The sequence below is a fragment of the Canis lupus genome, chromosome 14 (assembly GCF_003254725.2).
Source record: "Canis lupus dingo isolate Sandy chromosome 14, ASM325472v2, whole genome shotgun sequence".
In the NCBI taxonomy this organism is placed as follows: Eukaryota; Metazoa; Chordata; class Mammalia; order Carnivora; family Canidae; genus Canis; species Canis lupus.
In genome coordinates this window covers 15,261,900-15,286,281 of record NC_064256.1, presented here as the reverse complement: position 1 = coordinate 15,286,281, position 24,382 = coordinate 15,261,900, and the positions used below count along the sequence as shown (strand labels likewise).

At 34.3% G+C, this 24,382-nt stretch overlaps 1 pseudogene; it reads right to left on the bottom strand.

The window, feature by feature from the left end:
- The window catches only part of LOC112674787 (cyclin-dependent kinase 2-associated protein 2-like), a 41,083-nt pseudogene extending 22,005 nt beyond the window's left edge, over positions 1 to 19,078 (bottom strand).
- Positions 19,079 to 24,382: the final 5,304 nt, after the last annotated feature.

Below are 24,382 nucleotides of genomic sequence, written 5' to 3'. Positions count from 1 at the left end.
TATAAGTGTAGACATTTAGACACAGATTTTTCTAACACAGATTAAAATCTTCCATGTGAGAGTTTCAGTGGGTTTTAAATCTAATCTCAAAAGTGTGTAACGTCTGATTGTCTGGAAAAACTACTAATTTAAGGATATGTACACATTTACCAAGCAAATTAATGTACTAAAGGAGAAACATATGATCACATTGCTGCTAGATATATAAATAGTATTTGTTAAGCTTTAACACTCAGTAGTGAAAAAATCAACTAGGAATTTTAGGTAATTTCCTTAATTTGGCATACCTTATCTCTAAAAAGAATGTTTGATAGACATTATACTTAATGGCAAAATACTGAAGACTTTCTATTTGAGATGAAGAATACGAGGAGGGAGTCAGCTAGTGGTATGTCTATTAAACATTGTATTAAACATCTTAACCAGTTCTGTAAATCATAAAAAGGGAAAATATATAAAAACAAATTTGTATTAGAAAGATAAAGGTCTATCATTATTAATAGATGATATGACCGAATAGAGAAAATCCAAAAGGATAAATTATTAAAATTAAGTGAATGTAGCAAGGTCACTGATAGAAGATCAGTATATGAAAACAATCCATGTTACTATTTCAGCAACAGAGCAGAAATGATATTTTATTTTATTTTAAAAAGACTTTATTTATTTATTCGTGAGAAGCACACAGAGAGAGAGGCAGAGACATAGGCAGAGGGAGAAGCAGGCTCCATGCAGGGAGCCCGATGTGGGACTCAGTCAGGGATCTGGGATCATGCCCTGAGCCATAGGCAGACACTCAACCGCTGAGCCACCCAGGCATCCCAGAAATGATATTTTAAAAAGTTATCAACCAAGTAGGGAAAATATTATCTTACAATAGATAAAACTCAACAAACATCTATGTCTCCACATCAAGAATTTTTCAACAGCAACATTATAAAACTACCCAATATAATACTATTACCACCAATATAATACAAACCACTGTATACAATAATTTTAAAAAGTGTCGTAACTTCAAGAGAAGACCTGCATATAGGTATTCTCTGTTTTTGAAAGTTTGTGTTACAACATTTTGCTTTCACAAAGGACTTAAATTACTACTGTTGCTAATCAAAAGAAATCTGAAGAATATTTTCACTTTGAGAACAACAACAAAAAGGTAAAAAGCTAGAATAGTAGCACCAAGCATTTTCCCCAGACCTACACTTAGCATCTGCATCAAGCCTCCATGTCTTTGACCTGTGCCTGTAAGCATGTGTGTTTTATCTCAATTTATTTTGTGCATCTGTTAGTGAGATGTATCCTAAGGAACCAGAAAAACCTAAGATAGGTTATTTTGGGGCTTGGGAATGATTTTGATTTTTCCATATAAATTCATGACAATTGTTTCTATGCTTTATGTCATTGCAGTTTATGAAATATTTCACAGGAACGCACTACGTTCAGATAGCAAGGGAAACCTATATAGGGATTTATGATGTTTATTGATTGAAAGTCTCAATACTAAAAAGATGTCAGTCCTACAAAAATTGACATATAACTTTAATGTAATCCCAATAGAATGTCTAAAATGTCTACCTGTTATCCTTTATTTAGAAGTGAAGAGGCTGGTGTAAAATTTATATAAAATGCAAAGAAGGGTAATTCAGGTAACAGAAGATGAATTTTATCTGTCCTGTTATTCTTGCACTCAGTAGAAAGTGCTTCTGGCCTTATTCCAGAATATTGTGCTTTTTGTTTGCCATCATTCTCCTATCTACAAGTTGACATAATTAGTCCCTTGATTCCTCTTACACCAGTGACCCAGTGTTTCAATTTGTGTATAATTATATTGCCTTTTGAAGGTATCTACACAGCAGAGGGAAACATGTTTATTAGCTTCCATTCCTGTTTCTATTGCAGAGGTGGGTTTATCTATTATTCTCTGACATGTTTCATGTCTTATTAATTTGTAGCTGCTTTCTTTTCTCTTCATTCCTTCTTTACACAGGCAGGGAAAAGGTACTAAGGTAGCCAGCATAAAGGAAATATCACAATGGTGAAAAGGGCAGATTATGTTCTATATTTGAATACTAATTCAAAAACCAACTTTCATCTCTGAAGTGAGGCGGTGTGCCTGCCTCTCCCCAACCCACTGTCAGGCCACAGCTGGATGGTCAGTAGACACCTGCCTCTCCAGGGACCCTCGTGAGCTAGGACTTCTCAAAAGATAGATTCAGGACCTTTACCTCAGAATTATGTAAACTGTGATTGTGTTTTAGAAAAATTATTGTTTGCTAAAACCAATTAAGTTTTTGTATATGTGTAAATGATCACAAAAATGAATTTTATAAAATGTTCTGTACAGTGAAGTTGTACCCTCGAGGTGTACTCTTGGAGTGGATTCTTTCCTATGAAGTCTTATCTGCAGTTCTGTGTCTCGGGAATGTTGTGTCTGTTACCGCCAGCCAAGGGTCGTTAGGAGAAAGTCGCGTCCCACAAATCGGAACACTCCTGTGTACAATACTGTAGCTTGTCTTGTTTCTTTTATTGTTATTTTAGCCAATAGAGCCCCTCCCTTACAAATGGTGTTTGGTCTTCTTGTTGCATTTCATGGACCTGGGGATTCCCTAGCAGAGGACATTAGAGCCCCTTTTCATGACCTTACCGATTACATCTTTGTCTATGTTTAATACTTTGTATTGGAAATTTTAAATGCGGATTTGTGTAGATTTCTAATACCAAAGACAGAAGTAAATGTTTTCTTCCATATGCTTTGTCTTGCCTGTATGCAGCCATTGTGTAATACGGTGATTTAGAGTGTATTTCACTTTGTAATATTTTGTAAATATGTCAATACAATAAAATAGTTGCTACTTGCATTAAATTGAAAAAAAAAACAAAACAACTTTGTTCCCTTATATACATCATCAGCCCCCTCAATCTCAGCTTCCTTATCTATAAAATGGAAATAATACTATATTTTGCTGTGGGAATTTTAAAACAAACCCAAAGTGAAAGATCTATTATAATACTCAGCATATAGGAAAGGCTTAATAACTGTTAAATAAGTAGCTGAAATCAAATAAGAAATCATTAGGTAGAAAATGATTTTATTTTATTTTTTTAATTTTTATTTATTTATGATAGTCACACACACAGAGAGAGAGAGGCAGAGACATAGGCAGAGGGAGAAGCAGGCTCTATGCACCGGGAGCCCAACGTGGGATTCGATCCCCGGTCTCCAGGATCGCGCCCTGGGCCAAAGGCAGGTGCCAAATCGCTGCGCCACCCAGTGATCCCTAGAAAATGATTTTAAATGAATTCTTTGTCTAGGAAATATAAACAGAGTAAGACTATCTGTGCCAATAAAATCCAGGAAGATGTAATGTACGTGAGGTTGGAGAATAGTTATCAAAAAACATTATATTTGTTTCTGTTAGTAAGACATTAGGAGTATAACTAAAGAATGCAGGAGAAATATAGGAGAAAGGTTGTGTAGTATAAAACATAGTAAAGTGGGTAATTATAGGAATGATGTCATCATGAAAGTGGTTTAAGACTTAATGCCTTTTAATCCCTCATTTTCAACAAATAATTGGAGGTTTATTCATGAACAAATGTACCTTTGTGAGAGTTGTAGGATCTAGCACCATTTGCTGAGGGACTTGAGAGGCAGCCTGCTCACCTGCAAATCCAGTAACAGTTCAGTATGAACTGTGGCACCAGCAAAGCAGCAAACTTGCTCCAAAAATCTTTTGTTGGGAAAAAAAAAACCCACCCTCAAGAGTGCTAACCTGAGCAGATAACCACAGACAAGAAAGAAATTTCAGAAGTCCAGCCTTTCTAAAGGGATATTCTATGGTGTGTGTGTGTGCACACCTACATACACATTACAAGTTTAGATGCAGTAGAGGTGCTACACAGAACTTCATCCCCACCCCGACCACCCATAAAGGCAATACTGAACAATGCTGAACTATCAAGTGGCAGCAAGAGAAAAAGGAGAACAGTGATCCAGTGCCTGGCTACCTCAGTGATGGGGCATGCTGCTGGAAAAAAAACAAAAAACAAAAAACAGAAAACAAACAATTTCTCTCTGATACCACCCAAAGTACTGAGTTGGGATCTCCAGGACTGACTAGAGGAAAAGATCAAGAAAAAGGCAGGTGAGAAGAACAAGACAGTTCTCGCTGAACACATCTTACAGGAAAGCCACACCTAAGCTTTTGGGAGTACCATATATGGTGATAGCCATACTCTATCTGCAGGCACCTCTTAACACCCTGAGTGCTACACACACCTCCTTAGCTCTGCAGCCAATTGTATATGCTCCTGAGTGTATGGGCGAGAGTAAGCTGCAGTAGACAGAGAATATGCTCAGAAAACAGGCGAGGGTCTGTATGCAAGGGAGAAACCACAAGTTTGGGCCAAAGTGCCACTTCTGGTAAATAAAAGGCAGGTTTATAGAGGCTTCTATATAGTTGTGAGTTGTAGAACTAGAGAAGTTCTAAAAGTTTAAGAATTCTTCCTAAAAATTTAAAATTCCTGAAGCTTAAGAATTCTCCAGAAGAAACAATAAAAGTCAAACAGGTGTATTCATACAAAGGCAGAGAAAACCCCCAAATAATACCACAACCAAAGATAGAATAACCCCATCTGAAGACAACTGGCAAAGAGATGGCTGATACTTCAAAGGTGAAAGCAACAACACAGATTTATAAGGAACATAGAAAATAAACAAACGAGAAAATATGTTATTACCTGAAGATAGTAATAATTCTCCAATAACCAGATTCAAAGGCATGGAATTTTACAATCTAGTTGTAACTCAGAATAACTGTTTTGAAGATACTCAACAAGCTATAAAAAAATAAAGACAATTAAATGAAATCATGAAAAAAAATCTTTAAAATGAGATACTTACCAAAGAGATAGAAATTACAAAAAAAAAGCAACACACTAATGAGGAGAGGATGTCAGAGTAGGATGATATGAATGAAGCTCAGCTCATTTCCCAACCTAATAGCTACAATCTGTGTAGCTAACTCAGATGATCTGACTACTGGCAGAAGAGACCTTCCACAGCTAACCATAGAACAAAGCTACCATCAAAAAGGGTAGGAGGTATAGAGACATAGATGAGAACAAAACTCCCGGCTTAACTAACCATAAACAGGAGGAACATCACAAGAATGGAGAATTGAGTGGCTCAGACCATACTCCAGGCATTAGGGACTTTCATTGGGAAGAGAAGTTCCCATAATATCTGGTTTTGAAAACCAATGGGGCTTAACTCCAGGATAGCCAGGGGGCAATAGGAAACTGAGATACCACCCTTAAAAAATCATCAAATAAAAATAACTTGGCCAAAGACACAGCACAGAAGGAGAGATTTGTAAAGTGCCTGAGTATACCTGAAAGAGGATTATCGACGAATCCTAAAATATGTACCAGAGGAGCAGGGATCTGAAGGAGATTTCTCTAGGCACAAAAGGGCTAGTGGGTGCCATTTCTCTTCACCACTGCCAGAATAGATGGTGTAACTCAGATGCTTATGAAAGCCAACAGCATCAACTTTGTTTGTACCATGTGCCCAGCCCCAACATTCCCCTGTGGATCCACCCCTCCAACTCAACCTTCCTTAGCAGGTATCCCTTCAAAGTCACTATATTCCACCACACCTGCAGGCAGCCCCAGCTAAGAATGGTGTCATGCCAAAATGACTCGTGTGCTGGGGAAGGAGAGAAATAAGACACCCACCAACATGCCCACAGTTCCACAACTGAGTCCTGCAGATGTGGCAGAGAGGTTAAATGCAGACAGCTCGTCCATCAACAAGCAAACAGTCACCATAAACAGACCTCTCAATAGCATGGGGAGCAAACCATAGAGCAGGCAATATGAACTGAAGCCAACTGAATAGAAGGCAATTGTGTATCAGCCACAATAGGAGGATGCATGCAGCCCACACAAGGGATACCCCTGGAGTGCCTGGTTTTGGTGACCAGAGGAGATTATACTACAGGGCACCAAAGGATCTCTTCTACACAACACCACTACTTTAAAGACCAGAAGATGTAGACCTATGTACTATATAGAAATAAATTGTCATACAAAAGGAAGAGACAGAGGAATATGTGCAAAATGAAAGAACAATAAACTATCACAGTAAAAAAAAAAAAACCAAATAATCAGAAACTAGCAATATGCTTGATAAAGAATTAAAAGTAATGTTCATAAAGATACTCACTAGACTACAGAAGAGAGGATGAACTCCATGAGTACTTCAACAAAGAAATAGAAAATATAACCTGTGAGAACTAAAGAACTCAATAAATGAAATTTAAAAGTGTCCTAGAACATATCAACAGCAGATTAGAGGATGCAGAAGAATGGATCAGAAATCTGAAAGAGAAACCAAACTGGACAGCAAAGAGAAAGACGAATAATAAAAAATGAGAATAGCTTAAGGAGCTCTTCAACATCATCAAGAAAAATTATATTAATCCCAAGAGGAGAAGAGAGAGAGAAAAATAGCTGGAAACTTCTCTAATCTGGGGAAGGAAACCTGTCCAGGAAGCACAAAGAGCCTGTAACAAGATGAACCTGAGGAGAAGCTCAGCAAGGCACATAATAATTAAAATGGCAAAATGTAGTGATAAAGAGAAAATATTAAAAACAGCAATAGAAAAAGTTAACAGTTGCATAGAAGGGAAACCTATAAGGCTATGAGTAGATATTTCAGCAGAAAATTTGTAGGCTAGAATAGAATGGCATGGTATATTCAAAATGCTGAAAGGAAAAATCCCTACAACCCAGAATATGCAGCAAGGTTATCATTCAGAATAGAAGGAGCGATAGTTTCCTAGATGAACAAAAAGTTAGAGTTCATTACCACTAAAGCAGCTTTACAAGAAATGTTAAAGGGAATTCTTTGAGTGGAAAGAAAAAGGCCATTACTGTAACTAAGAATATTTTGAAAAGAAAAAAAAAATCATAGAAGAAAACATGGTAAATGTACTAGATTAACCACTTATAATAGATTTTTACTGCTTTTGTGTTTTAACCTCCATACTGGCTTTATATCTACAAAAATTAAAATACAAAGATGTAAAACATGCTATCATATAAATAAAACGTGGAGAGGGTAGTAAAAATTTAATGCTTTTAGAGTTCGTTTAAACTTAAGGAATTATCAACTTATTAGGAACTGCTTAATGCATAAGTTGTTAAATATAAATCTAATGGTAACCACAAATCAAAAACTGGTAATAGATACATAAAAAAGAAAGGAATCCAAGCATAAGATTAAAGCCATTAAATCACAAAAAAGAAACAATAAGAGAAAAAGCAGAGAGGAACTACAAAAATAACCAGAAAACACAATGACAATTGATAACTACCTGTCAATAATTACTTTAAATGTAAGCAAACTAAATGCTTCATTTAAAAGAGAAAGGGTGACTAAAGAATTTAGAAAAAAACAAAAACCAAAAAAAACCAAGACCTATCTATATCAAGAGACTGACTACAAACCTAATGACATATATAGACTGAAAAGAAGTAATAGGAAAAGATATTCCATGCAAATGGAAGTGGAGGGAAAAAAGGTGGGCATAGCAATACTATCACAAAATAAACCTTTATTTAAAAAAGAACTTTTTAAAGATTTTTATTTATTTATTCATGAGAGACACAGAGAGAGTGAGGCAGAGACACAGGCAGAGGGAGAAGCAGGTTCCCTGAGAAGAGCCCAATGTGAGACTTGATCCCGGATCCTGGGATCATGCCCTGAGCTGAAGGCAGGTGTCCAACTGCTGAACCACTCATGCATCCCACAAAATAAACTTTAAGACAAAGATTGCAACAAGAGATAAAATAAGGGACTACATAACGATCAAGGGATCAAATCAACAGAACATAACAGGTATAATTATCTACTCACCCAACATAGGGGCATCCTGAATGCATAAAGGAAATATTAACAGACATAAAGAGAGAAACTGATGGTAGGTAATACAATAATAGTACAGGACTTTAATACCTTGTTTACATCAATGGATAAGTCATTCAGGTAAAAAAGTCAACAAGGAAACAATGACTTTGAACCATATATAAGAGCACATGTACCTAACAAATAGAGAACATTCCAACATTCTTTTCATCAAAAAAGAGCAGAATACGAATTCTTTTCAAGTACATTCTTCAGGATAGATAACTTTTAGGTCACAAAATAAGTATCCATAAATTTAAGAGGTTGAATGAAACAAGCATAATTCCTGACCATAATGCTATAAAATTAGAGATCAGTTACAAGAAAAAAAATAAAAGGATAAACAAACTCATGGAGGCTAAGTAATATGCTACTGAACAACCAATGGGACAATAAAAAAAATCAAAGAGGAAATAAAATAAACACACAGAAACAAATGAAAATGAAAATGCTATGATCCAAAATCATTGGGAAATAGCATAAGCAGTTCTAAGAAGGAAGTACATAGTGCTACAGGCCTCCTTCAATAAAAAGAAAAATCTCAAATAAATAACCTAACCATACAGCTAAATAGGCTAGAAAAAGAACAAACCAAACTTCTTCAAAGAAGGAAATAATAACAAACTAACAGAAAACGGTGGAAAGGATTAATGAAACCAGGAGCTGATTGAAAAGATAAACAAAACTGGTAAACCTTACTTCAGTTTGACTAGACTCAATGGGGGAAAAAAAAAGAGAACTCAAGCAAAATCAAAACTGAAAGAGAAGAAATAACAATTGACACCACAGAAATACAAAAAATTATAAGACAATATCATTAAAAGTTATTTGCCAACAAATTAGACAACCTAAAAGAAATGGATAGATTCCTACAAAATTCTTCAAAACTAAATCAGGAAGAAATAGAGAATGTGAACAGACTGATTACTAATAATGGAACTGAATCAATAATAAAAATCTCCCAACAAACAGAACCTAAGACTGTATGTCTTCACAGGTGAGTTATACCAAATATTTAAAGAAGAGCTATTCTTGGGGCATTTGTGTGGCTCAGTGGTTGAGCATCTGCCTTCTGCTCAGGTCGTGATTCCAAGGTCCTGGGTTTGAGTTCTCCAACAGGCTCTCTGGCTTCTCCCTCTGCCTATGCCCATGCCTCTTATATTTCTCATGAATAAATAAATAGAGTCTTTAAAAAATATAGAAAAGAGCTATTCTTCTCAAATCAATTTCAAAAAAAAAAAAAAGAAAGAAAAAATAAAAGGAAGGATAGCTTCCAAATTCATTGTACAAGGCCAATATTACTCTGATACCAAAACCACATAGACACTACAAAAATAGTAAACTACAGGCCAATAATTCTGATAAAGGTAGATTCATAAATCCTCAAAAAAATATTAGCAAACCACATCCAACAATACTTTAAAAAAGATCATTCACCATAATCAAGAGGGACTTATTTCAGGGATGCAAATGTGGCTTAATATTTGCACATCCATCGATGTGATACAACACATTAATAAAAGATAAAAACCATATAATCATATCAATAGATGAAGAAAAAGCATTTGACAAAATTCAACACCTGTTCATGAAAACTTTCGAGAACTGCTGTTACAGGGAACATATCTTAACATAATAAGGGCCATATATAAAAACTCCACAGGTAACATCACACTCAATGGTGAAAAATTTAAAAGACTTTTCTCTAAGGTCAGGAATAAGACAAGGATGTCCACTTATAACTTTAATTCAACATAGTACTGGATGTCCTAGCTGCAGCAATCAGACAAGAATAAGAAATTAAGAGATCCAAGGAAGAAGTTAAATTTTCACTATTTACATATGATTTGATACTAGATACATAAAAAAATCCTAAAGACTTCACCAAAAATATTAGAAGTTATAAATGAATTCAAAAGTTATAGGATATAATATTAATATGAAGAAATATGTTGCATTTCTGTACAGTAACACCAAAGTAACAGAGAAATTAAGAAAACAATTTTATTTACAATTGCAGCCAAAAGAATAAAACACCAAGGAATTATCTAACTAACCAAGGAGACAAAAGATCTATACCCAAAATTGTAAGACATTGTGAGAAAAAATTGAAAACAACACAAATGGAAAGATAAACCACGCTCATGAATTGCAAGAATTAGTATTGCTGAAATGTCCATTTTATCCAAAGTAAACTACAGTTTCTATGCAATCCATATCAAAATACCAACAGCATTTTTCATAGAACTAGGACAAATAATACTAAAATTTGTATGCAACCACAAAGATCCTCAAATAGCCAAGGCAATCTTGATTTAAAAAAAAAAAAAAAAGAACAAAACTGAAGATATCACAATCCTAGATATCAGGATATGCTACAAGTTTATAAAAATCAAAACAATATGGTACTTCCACAAAAAAGAGATTCATAGATCAATGAAACAAGATGGAGAAAAGCCACACCTATATGGTCAATGAATGTATGACAAAGGAGATGAGAATATGTAATGGAAAAAAAGTTTATCTTTTCAGTAAATAGTGCTAAGAAAACAGATCTATTAAGAATTTGCTACAGCTGATGTCAAAGAGATTACTGCATGTGTTCTCCTCTAGGATTTTTATGGTTTCAGGTCCCATATTCAGGTATTTATCCCATTTTGAATTTATTTTGATATATGGTGAAAGTGCTCTAGGTTCATTCTTTTGCATGTTGCTGTCCAGTTTTCCCAACACCATGTATTGAAGAGAGTGTCTTTTTCTTACTGATATTCTTTCCTGCATTCTCAAAGATTAATGACCATATAGTTGTGGGTTCATTTCAGGAATTTGTATTCTGTTCAGTTGATCTACGTCTACTTTTGTGCCAGTACCATACTACCTTGATCACTACATTTTGTAATATAACTTGAAGTTTGGAATTGTGATGCCTCCAGCTTTGCGATGTTTTTTCAAAGTTGCTTTGGCTATTCAGGATCTTCTGTAGTTCCACACAAATTTTAGGATTATTTATTTTAGCTCTGTAAAAAATGCTGTTCATATTTTGATAAGGATTGCATTGAATGTGTAGATTGCTTTGAGTAGTAGATATTTTAACAATATTTGTTCTTCCAGCCCACGAGCATGGAATGCCTTTCCATTTCTTTGCATCTTCTTCAATTTCATCTGTGTTTTAGAGGTTGCAGAGTATAGGTATTTCACCTCTGTGTTAGGTTTATTCCTAGATAGTTTATTGTTTTTGGTGTAATTGTAAATGGGATTAATTTCTCTTTCTGCTAATTCATTACTGGTGTATAGAAATGCAACAGATTTCTGTACATTGATTTTGTATGTTACAACTTTACTGAACCCATTTATCAGTTTTAGCGGTTTTTTGATGGAATGTATCAGGTTTTCTATACAAAGTATCATGTCATCTGCAAGTAGTGAAAGTTTGACTTCTTCCTTGACCATTTGGGAGCCTGTTATTTCTTTTTATTTTCTGATTTCTGTGGCTAGGACTTCTATAGTAGTAAGTTAAGTAATAGTGGTTAGAGGGGACATCCCTGTCTTGTTCCTGACCATAGAGGAAAAGCCCTCAAATTTTTCCCCATTGAGAATGATATGAGCTATAGGTTTTTCATAGATGTGTTTATTATATTGACATAGGTTTGTTGAGTGTTTTTTTAGCATAAGTAGATGTACTTTGTCAAATTCTTTTTCTGCATCTATTGAGAGGATCATATGATTTTTATCCTTTCTTTTATTAATGTGGTACGTCATGTTGATTTGTGAATACTGAACATCAAAATAAAAAGCTTCTGCACAGAGAAAGAATAAAAAAACTAAAAAGCAACCCAGATAATGGGAAAAGACACTTGCAAATGACATATTTGATAACAGTATCCAAAATATATAAAGAACCTATAAAAGTCATCACTCCCAAAACGAATAATTCAATTAAAAATGGATGGAAGACATAAATAGACATTTTTCCAAAGAGTATATACAGATGGCCAACAGACACATGAAAAGATACTCAGCATTACTCAATCATCAGGGAAATACAAATCAAAACTACACCAGCCAGAGTGCCTAAAATTCAATACAAGAAATGACAGATGTTAGCAAGGATGTGGAGGAAGGAGGGCAGTCTTGCACTGTTGGTGAGATGCAAACTGATGCAGCCACTGTGGAAAAAAGTATGGGGGTTTTTCAAAAAGTTAAAAAGAGAACTACTCTATAATCTAGCAATTGTACTACTAGGTACTTACCCCCAGAATACAAAAACAGTAATTCAAAAGGATATATGCACCTCAGTGTTTAAAACAGCATTATCTAAAATAGTCAAATTATGGAAACAGCTCAAATGTCCATTGACTGATGAATGGATAAGGAAGATGTAGGTGTGCATATGTGATGGAATATTACTTAGCCATAAAAAAGAATGATGGTACAAAAATAGAAATTATTAACAAGAGGAAAACAAGAAATATACAATTATGCAAAAATTATAAAACATAGTCCTGACCAAAGAGTGGGTCAAAGAAAAAATTAAAAGGAATTCAAAAAGTATCTTGAGACAAATGAAAATGGGAACACAACATACCAAAATCTATCGACTACTACAAAAGCAGTTCTGAGAGGAAAGTTTATAGTGTCAATACACACATTTAAAAATACAAATATTTCTCTTTTTAAAAATATTTTATTTATTTATTCATGAGAGACACAGAGAGAGAGGCAGAGACATAGGCAGAAGGAGAAGCAGACTCCCTGTGGGGAGCCCAATGCAGACTCAATCTCAGGGCCCCGGGATCATGACCTGAGCTGAAGGCACACACTTAAACATCTGAGCCACCCCCCAACAAACATTTAAACAAGAATTGACATCAGTCCCCTTCAAACTCTTTTACATTTTAAACTCATTTTTCAAGTCAGGATTACCCTGTTACCAAGCTAGATATAAGATAACTAAAGACCAATATCTTTGATACAAAACAAATGCAAAAATTCTTAACAAAATATTAGCAAACCAAATTCAACAACACATTAAAAGGATTATTCACCATGATCAAGTGGAATTAATACCTGGGATAGAAAGGTGTCTCAGCATATACAGATGACCACATTAATAGACAGTAAAAATCAGATGATTATCTCAATAGATGCAGAAAAAGCATCTGACAAAATATAACATCCTTTCATAATAAACATTCTCACTAGCTTTGGTATAGAAATTTAACATAGCAAAGGCCTTATAAAACAAACCCTAGTATTGTATTCAAGGGTAAAATGTTGAAAAGACAAAGAACAAGACATACCATTCTCATTGCTCTTATTCACTGTAGTATTAGTAGTCCTAGCTGTAGCATTTAGGCAAGACAAAGAAATAAAAAGCATCCAAATCAGAATAAAAGAATTTAAATGGTCTTTATTTGCAGGTACTATGATCTTAGATAAGGAATACCCTAAAGATTCAACCAATAAATTATTGGAACTAATCAACAAATTCAGCAAACTTGCAGACTATAAAGTCAACATACAGAAAATCAGATACATTTCCATACACAAACAACAAATCTTCTGAAAAATAAAGAAAACTATCTTATTCACAATAGTACAACCATAAAATAATAAATTTAGCCAAGTAAAAACCTGTACAATAAAAACTTTGATGAAAGAAATTTATGAATATGTAAACATATTTCTTGTTCATGGATTGGAAGAATATTGTTAAAATGTCCATATTACACAAAACTATCTATAGATTCAATGCAATCCCCTCCCATTCCAATGACATTTTTTACAGAAATAGAAAAATCAATCCTAAAATATGTATGAAACCACAGAAAACCCTGAATAACCAGAGCAGCAATGAGAACAAAGAACAAAGCTGGAAGCATCACACTTTCTGATATTAAACTAGCATTATAAATCTATAATAATCAAAACATGCATAAAATGCATAGATCAATCAAAGAAAATTGGGAACTCAGAATAAAAATCCCTGCACATTTATGATCAACTAAGATTTGACAAAGGAGCCAAGAACAGTCAGTTGGGAAAAGAGAGTCTCTTCAACAAATGGTGTTAGGAAAACATGCAGAAAAAATGAAATGGACCTCTGTCTTACAAAAATGAACTCACAATATATTAGAGACTTTAACATAAGATCTGATACTATAAAAGTGCTAAAAGAGTTCATAGGGAAGATGCTCCTAGACTTTTTCATCTTGACAATTAATTTTTAGATAGAACACCAAAAGTAAAAACCAAACCAAAACAAACCCCAAAATCAACAAGTGGGCTTGTATCAAACTAAGAGCAACTATACAGTAAAAGAAACAGAAAAATAAAAAGCAACCTACATTGGGAGAAAATATTTGTAAACTATTCTTGGGTAATGGATTAATAGCCAAAATATATAAAGAATTCATAAAATTCAGTAGAAAAAAATAGGCATAGGAACTAAATAAGACATTTTTTTTTTTCAAAGAAGACTGCCAAATAGCCAAGAGGTATCTAGAAAGATGTTTGGCACCACTAATCATCACAGAAATGTAATAAAAAAACACAATTATATATCAGCCCACACCTGTTAGAATGACTATCATCAAGAAGGGATGTGTTGGCAAGAATGTGGAAAAAAGAGAACCTTTGTAAGGTGTTCATGGGAATGCAAGCTGGTTCAACCACTATGGAAAACAATATGGAGTATCCTTGAAAAATTAAACATAGTTCTTCCATATGATCTCGCAATTTCATTTCCGGTTATATAACCAAAGAAATGAGAACAAGATATTGAAGATATATGAACTCCCGTGTTTACTGTAGCATTATTTATAGTAGCCAAGATATGGAAACAACCTAAGCGTCCATCAGTGGATAGCCAGATAAAGAAGATGTGATCATTCTCTCTCTCTCTCTTTCACACACACACACACACACACACACACACACACACATGCACACACAATTATTATTCAACCATGGAAGAGAAAAACATCCTGCTTATTTGTGACGACTTGGATGGACCTTGAGCACATTATGCTCAGTGAGAGAAGTCAGAGGGAGACAAATACTGTATGGTATCACATATAGTGGAATTTTTAAAAAGTCACACTTCTAAAAAAAAAAAAAGAAGTCACACTTATAAACAGTAGAATTGGTTACCAGGGGCAGGGGTATAGGGAATTTAGAAAGATACACTGTTTAAGGTACAAATCTGCAACCAGTAGATAAAGCCTTAAGCTCTAATGCACATCACAGTGATTATAGACAGCAATACTATATTATAAAGTTCAAAGTGGCTAAAATATTAGATCTTAATTTTTCCTACCACACAAGAAACTTCTGTGACGTGATAGAAGTATTAGGAAAAATCAGGATGGTAATCATATTGCAACGTATAACTGTATCAAATCAACATGTTCTATACCTTAAATTTATACAATTATGTCAATTCTGTTACAATTTAAAAAATACGAAAGAAAACACCCCTCACCAGAAAAAGCAATGAATTGTATAAACATAGTATACCCTAGACCTACCTGCTTAAGATAATTTTCTGTGTTGATGAAAATGTCCTTGACCTGAATTGATAGCCACCAGCCAGAATTGAATGTTTGAATTGTGGCTAGTGGCACTAAGTACAAAAATTTTAACTTGAGATTTAATTATCTAGAAAAAGTTAGTGAGTAATGATAGAGTTGATGTGTTCATTTCCGAAAATAGGTAGCTGGTGGATTTAAAAATAGCACAGAATCTTTAATTATAAAATCTGGGTAAAAGACAGCATGGTTTCTAAAGAAAGAAACATAACATAGGTAATTTTACTTTTTTTGAGTACAATCAATACATATGATAAGAGACATTAGTTTATATTTTGCTTTAACTTTCTCACCAGTGCTGAAATGTTTTCACATCCAAAGGCCAAACATTTTTAAATCATCATGTAGTTAGGGTAACTTTTTATTAATGGTCTAAAAATTAATGATGTGAAAGGAAATGCCACTGAATATTCAAACCTTTTTTAGGACTCTATATTTACATCCTATTGACATGTGTAAGGTGTTTACTTTCAGAAGATTAAAAAAAATTAACTCTACCTATGCTTTCCCCTATTAGCATTTATAAATTCTATCCTGTTTATAAACACTGAATTGCTTACTGCCTAGTGTAAAAAAAACCCTACAGAATAAGATGTTCTTGTATTTCCATTATCCAGCCTTAAGTCCATTCCTTTTTTGCTTCCTCTACATCTTTCTTTCTCCCATGCTTTTTGGAACTTATCAAGCCTTTTACTTAAGTAATTAATATTTATATGTTTAATTTGTAAATATTAGTAGAAATTAAATTCATGTTAAGAGAAAATAATATGCTCAGAATCATCTGTTAATACACAATTGTTTAAGCATATTAAAGTAATCAAAGTGTTCTCTATACCCACTTTATGTACTCAGAATCTATTTTATGAGCTATTAATGCACCAACTGGAGGGTTTTAATTTGTCAATATTTCAAGTTAAGAAAGTACTTCAGTTCTCTCTTGACATTATAGTACAGTAACTTTGTGCTTGTCATTGAAAACTCAATTTGATTTCTCATAAGAGCATTCTGTTGATATTTAGATTGTATCAACAGGATTAAAAATGTTAGATCTATAATGCATATATGGTATATGACATTTCTCTAATTCATTTATTTTTCCATTAAATCATTTTTTTTCTCTAGGGTTTTATATTTTCAAAGGAACATGTTCTTTTAACTTTTCAATCATTTATAAACTTTTTATATCTCATGGTTCAGAATGTTAGACTTTATTTTTATTTTGGAACTCTCTCTAGTTTTAATTCTTCTGAAAATAACAGCAAAATCTAGCTAGATGGAAGAAAAGTTGGCAGCTATAATAAAGTATGTGCTTCAGATTTGCAATAAGTCTATTTCTTTAATATCAAGATCATGTACTGAATTTTCAGTGAATCATGAATATAAAAAAAATCATGAATATATCATATATCATGAATATAAAAAAAATCCCTTTGCTCTCGGTTAAAAAAATATCAAATTATATGCATCCCTGTGTCTTTTCAATTTTTAAAAAGACAGCAGGTGATTTTCTTAAAGATTGTATTATGTCTGTAGAGCTGTCTACATTTCTCTAAAGAATCTAAATACTGACCTAACCCGGAAAGGCACAAATTGAAGCAGGCCTAATATTTATTCAGCTACACTGCACAATCCTTCTATTCAGTCAGATTTTTGCAAGAAGTATTTTAGCAAAACACACTTGCAGATCACATTTTTAAACATTCATTACTTCCTTAATATTATTGAAATTATTTGTTGTGTCAAGTTAATTCACTTCATACTACACATGTATGACTATTTAGATATCCATCCTCGTTTCTCTCTAAACTCACAAACACTTGGATAATACTTATTCCAGGGATGCCTATCTTTCTGGGAAGTTATTGTGCTCATCTAATTATACAGAAATTCATCCATGAGGTTCCAACTTAGTGAAATAAATGAGAACATATGGAATCACAGGTGTTTGGTTCTCCATGAATGAATTATACCTACATCATGCATTAACTGTACAAAGAAGCTATTTTTGCCACACTCAGGGCTGGTCTAAAGCTTGTATGAGAACTATATCACACAGTTCTACTTCTGGTCTATAGAAATTTTGTTCACTGTAAAAGTAGTATTGGAAGAAATTGCGGGGGGAGGGATCTTGTAAATTATAAAAATAATTTTATGTTGAAATGTAACAAAATATAAAACTCCATGAGAGTAGTGAATTCATATGTTCTTGATTCATGGTTCATTTTACTTTGCTAGAGGTTAATATTAAAGTACTTTCATTTAGACACAAAAGGAATCAGTTGTAGAAAAAAGTGACAATGTACAAGAGCCCAGCTTCCCCAATCCCCCACGAAGATCAGTGATTGGACAGTTATTCATAAATAAAAGTAGCTCCAGAAGACCTTTTTTTTAAAAAAAGACTTTATTTATTTATTTATGAGAGACACATAGAGAGAGGCATAGAGACAAGTAGGCTCCCTGTGGGGAGATCAATGCATCACTCGATCCCAGAATCCTGAGATCATGACATAAGCCGAAGGCAGACACTCAGCTACTGAGCCTCCCAGGTGCCCCAGCTCCAGAAGACCTTGAAAGCACATTTGGGAAATTTTTACCACACCATGGAAAAAACAAACCTGAGAACAATTATACAAGAAGCAAAGGAAGACTCTATTTGGCCTGCATCATCATATTCCCCAAACTGGCATTGTTTTCTGCCAAGAAGCATCTTCTGAGCTCTCAAGAGTTCTCACCAGGAAAGGAAGAATGGGTGACCAATGAGCCTCCTTGGGCATTATATTTTGGTTTTCTACCACCCACACTGTAAAAGCTGATACCTATAAAGTGGGTTAAGAATAAACAAGAGGAAAAAAAAAGGGAAAAAAAAGTGAAAAAAAATAAAAGAAACAGAAAAAGAAAAGAAGAAAAAAAAAGGAACAAACAAGAAAAGCAGAGAAGCAGAGACTATTATTAGCAGATAGGCCGAGGTAACATTGATGGGTCACAGAGATCTGTTCTGCAAATGAGCTCAGCAGCTTCAGCTACTGACAAATTCACCAGCCAATACAAACTGTGGATTGCCCTCAGATCTTGCCAATTGTTGGCCCACAGATATTTGTGTTTGCTAATACCAGATACTTCAGTCCTTCACTGACACTCCCACTGTGCACCTGCATATTCTCAGCCTGACCCTCATCACCATCCACCATTAGAGTGTGCATGCCCAGAGGGAAAGTGTGCAACAGAGGAGATCACATTGACAGTGTGGGTCCCTACAACTTCTCACAGGACCAGATCAGGTCCTTTCTTCTGTCACTGGCTGGCCACAGTGTGACAACATTCAATTAGCCCATGTCTCCATCTGTGTACCTGCATACTCCCCAGTATGACTCCTGTCACTGGTCTTCGCTGCATTGTGCACACTCAGGGTTAGAGTGTAAAACCACAGGAGAGCACACTGACAGCTAGGGCCTCCACAGATACCAGTGAGTCCGCAGTTGGTCCCAGCCTTGTTACCTTCCCCAACCTCCATCACTGTAGTGTGTCTATAACTGGCCTCTCTCACTACCTAGGCACTTATAGCTGGCCACTTCAGCTAACTGTGTAAAAACTACTGGCTCTGGCCACCACTGTTCCCTGCCCTGGCTCCTAGTTATTGGACTTGAGGGCACTACTTAGGACCAAACAACCTTTGAAGCTTTTGTGTACTCTTCATGGTGCTTGACAAGTACAACATAATTGTCAATATTGTGGGCCCTGATGGCTTCAGCTGAAGAGACATCATGCTTCCCCTGCAATGGCATGCTCCACAGCCAGACCCAGGGTCACAGCATGATACAGCATCTTCAGGGGAAAGACTCCCATTACCCAAATCAGTCCATAAATCTGGAAGAGGTGGGTGTTTATTCAAATGTGCAGACATCTACACAAGGCTCAGGGACTTCAAAAAATCAAGGGAACATATCCATGAAAGGAATACAGTAAACCTCTAGTAACTGACCTCTAAGAAATGGAAATAAAAAAATTCAAAGTAATTATTATACAGATACCCATACTATTACAAAAGAATATAAACAATTTAACATCAAAAATAGAACTTTGAGAAAGAAAACAGAAAAAAAAGAACCTAGCAAATTTTTGAGCTGAAGAATACAATGATTGAACTGAAGAATTCAACAGAGAGCTTAATAGAAGTCTTGAATAAGCAAAAGTATCATCAAAATAAATAATATATGTATACTGAAGTCCCAGAAAGAGAATAGAGACACAAAGGTAGAAAGCTTATTTAAAGAAATAATGGCTGAGAACTTCTTAAACTAGAGGAGATTTTTGGACACCTAACTTCATGAAGTTAATAGGTCACCTTAAATTTTGAAACCAAAACCTTTTTCTCCAAGACACATAATAATAATAAAACTGTCTGACTAAAGAAAAAAACATTTTAAAAGCAGCAAGAGAAAAACAAATTCTCATAGAAGGAAACCCCAATGAGGTTACCAGCAGATTTCTCAGCAGAAGTCTGGAAGAAAAATGACATTATGTATTCCAAGAACTAAAGAAATTGCCAACTAAAAATATTTTACCAAAGTTGTCCTTTAGAATTAAAAAAAGAAATAAAGACTTTACCTAATAAGCAAAAGCTAAGGGAATCCATCTCTACTAACCTGCCTTAAAATAAATGTTAAAATAAGTTCTTCAAGCTGAAGCAAAATATCACTAATTAGTACTATGTAAACACATGAAAATATGCAACACTGGTAAAGGTAAGTATATAGTTAGGTTCAGAATACTTTAACTGTAATATAGTGATATGCTAACTACTTAACTCCACAATAAAAGCTAAAGGACAAAAGTATTAAATACAGGGATAGCTTAAGTAATTTGTAAATGGATACACAGTAAAAACTATGTAAATGGTGACATCAAAAACAAATGAGAGAAAAGTAAAAGGGGAGAGTTTTGTTTTCAATAAAAATTAAATTGTTATCTGCATAAAATAGATATATGTATGATTATATATAATACATAAAATATATACACTATAATTACACGTATGATTTTTTTCTTCAAGCCTCTTGGGAACTACAAAGAAAAATCTACAATACATACATGAAAGATAAAGAAAAGATGAAAGCATACAATATCATGTATCATTATGTTACAAAGGAAAGCAGCAGGGGACTGAGGGTGGGGAAGAACCACAAAACACCCAGAAAACAATGAAAAAGATGGGTTTAGTAAGTTTTTAAATGTCAAAAATAATCTAAATATAAATGGATTGAATTCTCCAATCAAAAGATACAGAGTGGCTGGATGGATTTAAAAATAAATAAATAAAATACCCAACTATGTGCCATCTAGAAGACTCACTTCAGCTTAAGGATATATACAGGTTAAAAGTGAAGGGATGGAAAAAGATATTCCATGAAAGTCCAAACCAAAATAAAGCGAGGGTGGCTATCCTTTTATCAGACAAATATACTGTAAATAAGAAACAGTGAAAAGAGAAAATAAAGTCATTATATAATAATTAAAATGTCAATTCATGAAGAACATATAACAATTATAAATACATATACACCCAACATTAGAACACCTAAATTTATTTTTATTTTTTATTTTTTAAAGATTTATTTATTTATTTTTATCCATGATAGACACAGAGAAAGAGAGAGAGAGGCAGAGACACAGGAGGTGGGAGAGGCAGGCCCCATGCAGGGAGCCCGACACTGGGACTCGATCCGGGGACTCCAGGATCGCACCCTGGGCCAAAGGAAGGTGGCCAACTGTTGAGCCACCCAGGGATCCCCGAACACCTAAATTTATTAAGCAAATATTAAGAGATCTGAAGGGAGAAATAACAATATAATAATAATAATAATAATAATAATAATAATAATAATAATGAACTTCAATAGCCTACTTTCAGCAATGGATAGGTCACACAGACAGAAAATCAAGAAAGAAGCACTGGACTTCAACCACTTATTTGTCCAAATGGACCTAACAGACAATTACAGAACACTCTGTCCAATACTAGTAGTAGCATACCCATTCTCCTCAAGCGCACATAAGGCATTATATAAGATAGATCACAGGACAGGTCACAAAACGCCTTGGCAAATTTTTAAAGACTGAAGTAATACCAAATATTTTTTCTGACCACAATGTTATGAAACTAGAAGCCAATAACAGGAGGAAAGCTGGATAATTCACAGTGTGTGGAGATTAAACAACGCACTCATAAATAATCAATGGATCAAATAAGAAATCAAAAGGGAAATCAAGAAATACCTTTAGTCAAGTGAAAATGGAAACATACCATATCAAAACTTATGGGATGCTGCAATAGAAGTTCTAATAGGGGAATTTATAAACCCCTACATTAAGAAACCAGAAAGATCACAAATAAACAACCTTACTTTACACCTCAACGAACTGGCAAATAAAGAATAAACTAAGCTCGAACTTAGTAGAAGGAAGTAAATAGAGTTCTGAGCAGAAATAAATGCTATAGAGTCCAGAATAAAAAAAGGATTGATAAAACTAAGAGCTAGTTTTTGAAAAAAAAAAAAAAAAAAAGCAAAAGTAACAAAACGTTAGCTCAACTAAGAAAAAAGAGAGCACTCAAACTCAGAAATGAAAGAAGAGACATTACAATTGATAATAATGAAATACAAAGGAGCATGAGATAGATTGCTATGAAGATATGTATACCAACAAAGGGGATACCCTAGATGAAATAGGATATTCCTAGAAACCTAACCTACTAATACCAAATAATAAAGACATAGAAATCTGAATATATCAATTACTAGTAAGATTGAATCAGTAATCAAAAACCACTCAACATAAAAGAGCCCCAGGAAAATTGCTTCACTGATGGATTCTATCAAACTTTAATTTTTTAAAAGGCTTTATTTAGTTATCCAATGAGAGACACACAGAGGGAGAGAGAGAGAGAGGCAGAGACATAGGGAGAGGAAGAAGCAGGCCTCACGCAGGGAGCCTGATGTGGGACTCAATCCCAGGACCCCAGGATCACGCCCTTGGCCAAAGGCAGGCACTAAACCACTGAGTCACTCAGGCATCCCTCTATCAAACTTTTAAATAATCTAGCCAATCTTCTCAAAATCTTCCAAAAAAAAGGAAGAACAAGAGACATTCCCAAACATATTTTACATGGCTAGCATTACCCTGATACCAAAACCAGATACAGATACCACAAGAAAAAGTATTACTGATGAATATCAATGAAAAGATTTTCAACAAAATATTAGCAAATCAAATTCAGCAGCCTATTAACTATAATTCACCATGATCAAGTGAGATTTATGCTTAGGTTACAAGGATAGCTCAAAACACACAAATCGTGGGATGCCTGGGTGGCTCAGTCCTAGACAGAGCCATCAGTTAAGAAATAAAAGGCTTCCAAATAGGAAAATAACAGTAAAATCATCTTTGTTTTTAAATTATATGATCTCTATAAAGAAAATCCTAAAGAAGCCACCAAAAACCAGTTGAAACTAATCAATAAATTTAGCCAAGTTGCAGGATATAAAATTAACATGCAGAAATCAATTGTATTTCTAGACACTAACAACTGAAAAAATAATTTCAATTCACTATAGCATCATCAATGAAATGTATAAGAATAAATTTAACCAAGAAAATGAACTGTACAATGAAAATGATAAGACACTAATGAAAGAAATTGAAGAATACACAATAAGAAGATATCCCTTATTCATAATTTGTTAGAATTAATATTGTCAAAATGCCCATACAACACAAAGCCATCTATCTATGGATTCAATGAAATCCTTAGCAAGATTCAAATGGCATTGTTTTCACAGAATGTTTTCTTAAAGGTTTTATTTATTCATTTGAGAGAGAGTGAGAGCCAGAGAGATCACAGAGGGAGAAGGAGAAGCAGACTTGCCACTCTATCCCAGGACGGTGGGATCATGACATGAGCCAAAGGCAGACACTTAACTGACTGAACACCCAAGTGCTCATTTTTTTTCACAGAATTTGAAAAAGAAATCTTAGTATTTGTAGGGAGCTAGAAATGACTCCTCCCAAGTAGTCAAAGCTATCCTGAGAAATAAGAGCAAAGCCAAAGACACCACATTTTCTGATTCCAAACTATACTACAAAGCTATAGTAATTAAAATAGTATGGTATTGGCATAAAATAGACACATAATCAAATGAAACAGAATTAGGAGCCCAGAAATAGACCCTCACATATAAGGTCAACTAATATTTGACAAAGGAGTCAAATACCCTTAATGGGGAAAAGATAGTCTTTTCCATAAATGGTGTTGGAAAAATTGACTAACCACATGCCAAAGAATGAAATTGGATCTCTATCTTACACAGCTCACTAAAATGAATTAAAGTCTTAAATTTAAGTCCTGAAACCATAAAATTCATAGAAGAAAATATAGGGAAAATGTTCCTTGACATTGTTCTCAGCAGCAATTATCTGAATATGATACCAAAAACACAAGCACCAAAAACAAAATAAGTGAGACTACATCAAACTGAAAACCTTCTACCCAGCAAAGGAAATGGAAAGGTAATTTGCAGAATGAAACAATATATTGGTAAATCATGTATTTGATAAAAGGTTAATATCCAAAATATAAAGAACTCCTATACTTTAATAGCAAAGAAATCCAATAACCAGTTAAAAAATGGGCAGAAGAACTAAATAGACATTTTTCTGAAGAAAATATGCAAATGGCCAAGACCTACATAAAAAGATGCTTAACATCACTAATTATCAGGGAAATCTAATCAAAACCACAATGAGATATCACCTCAAATCT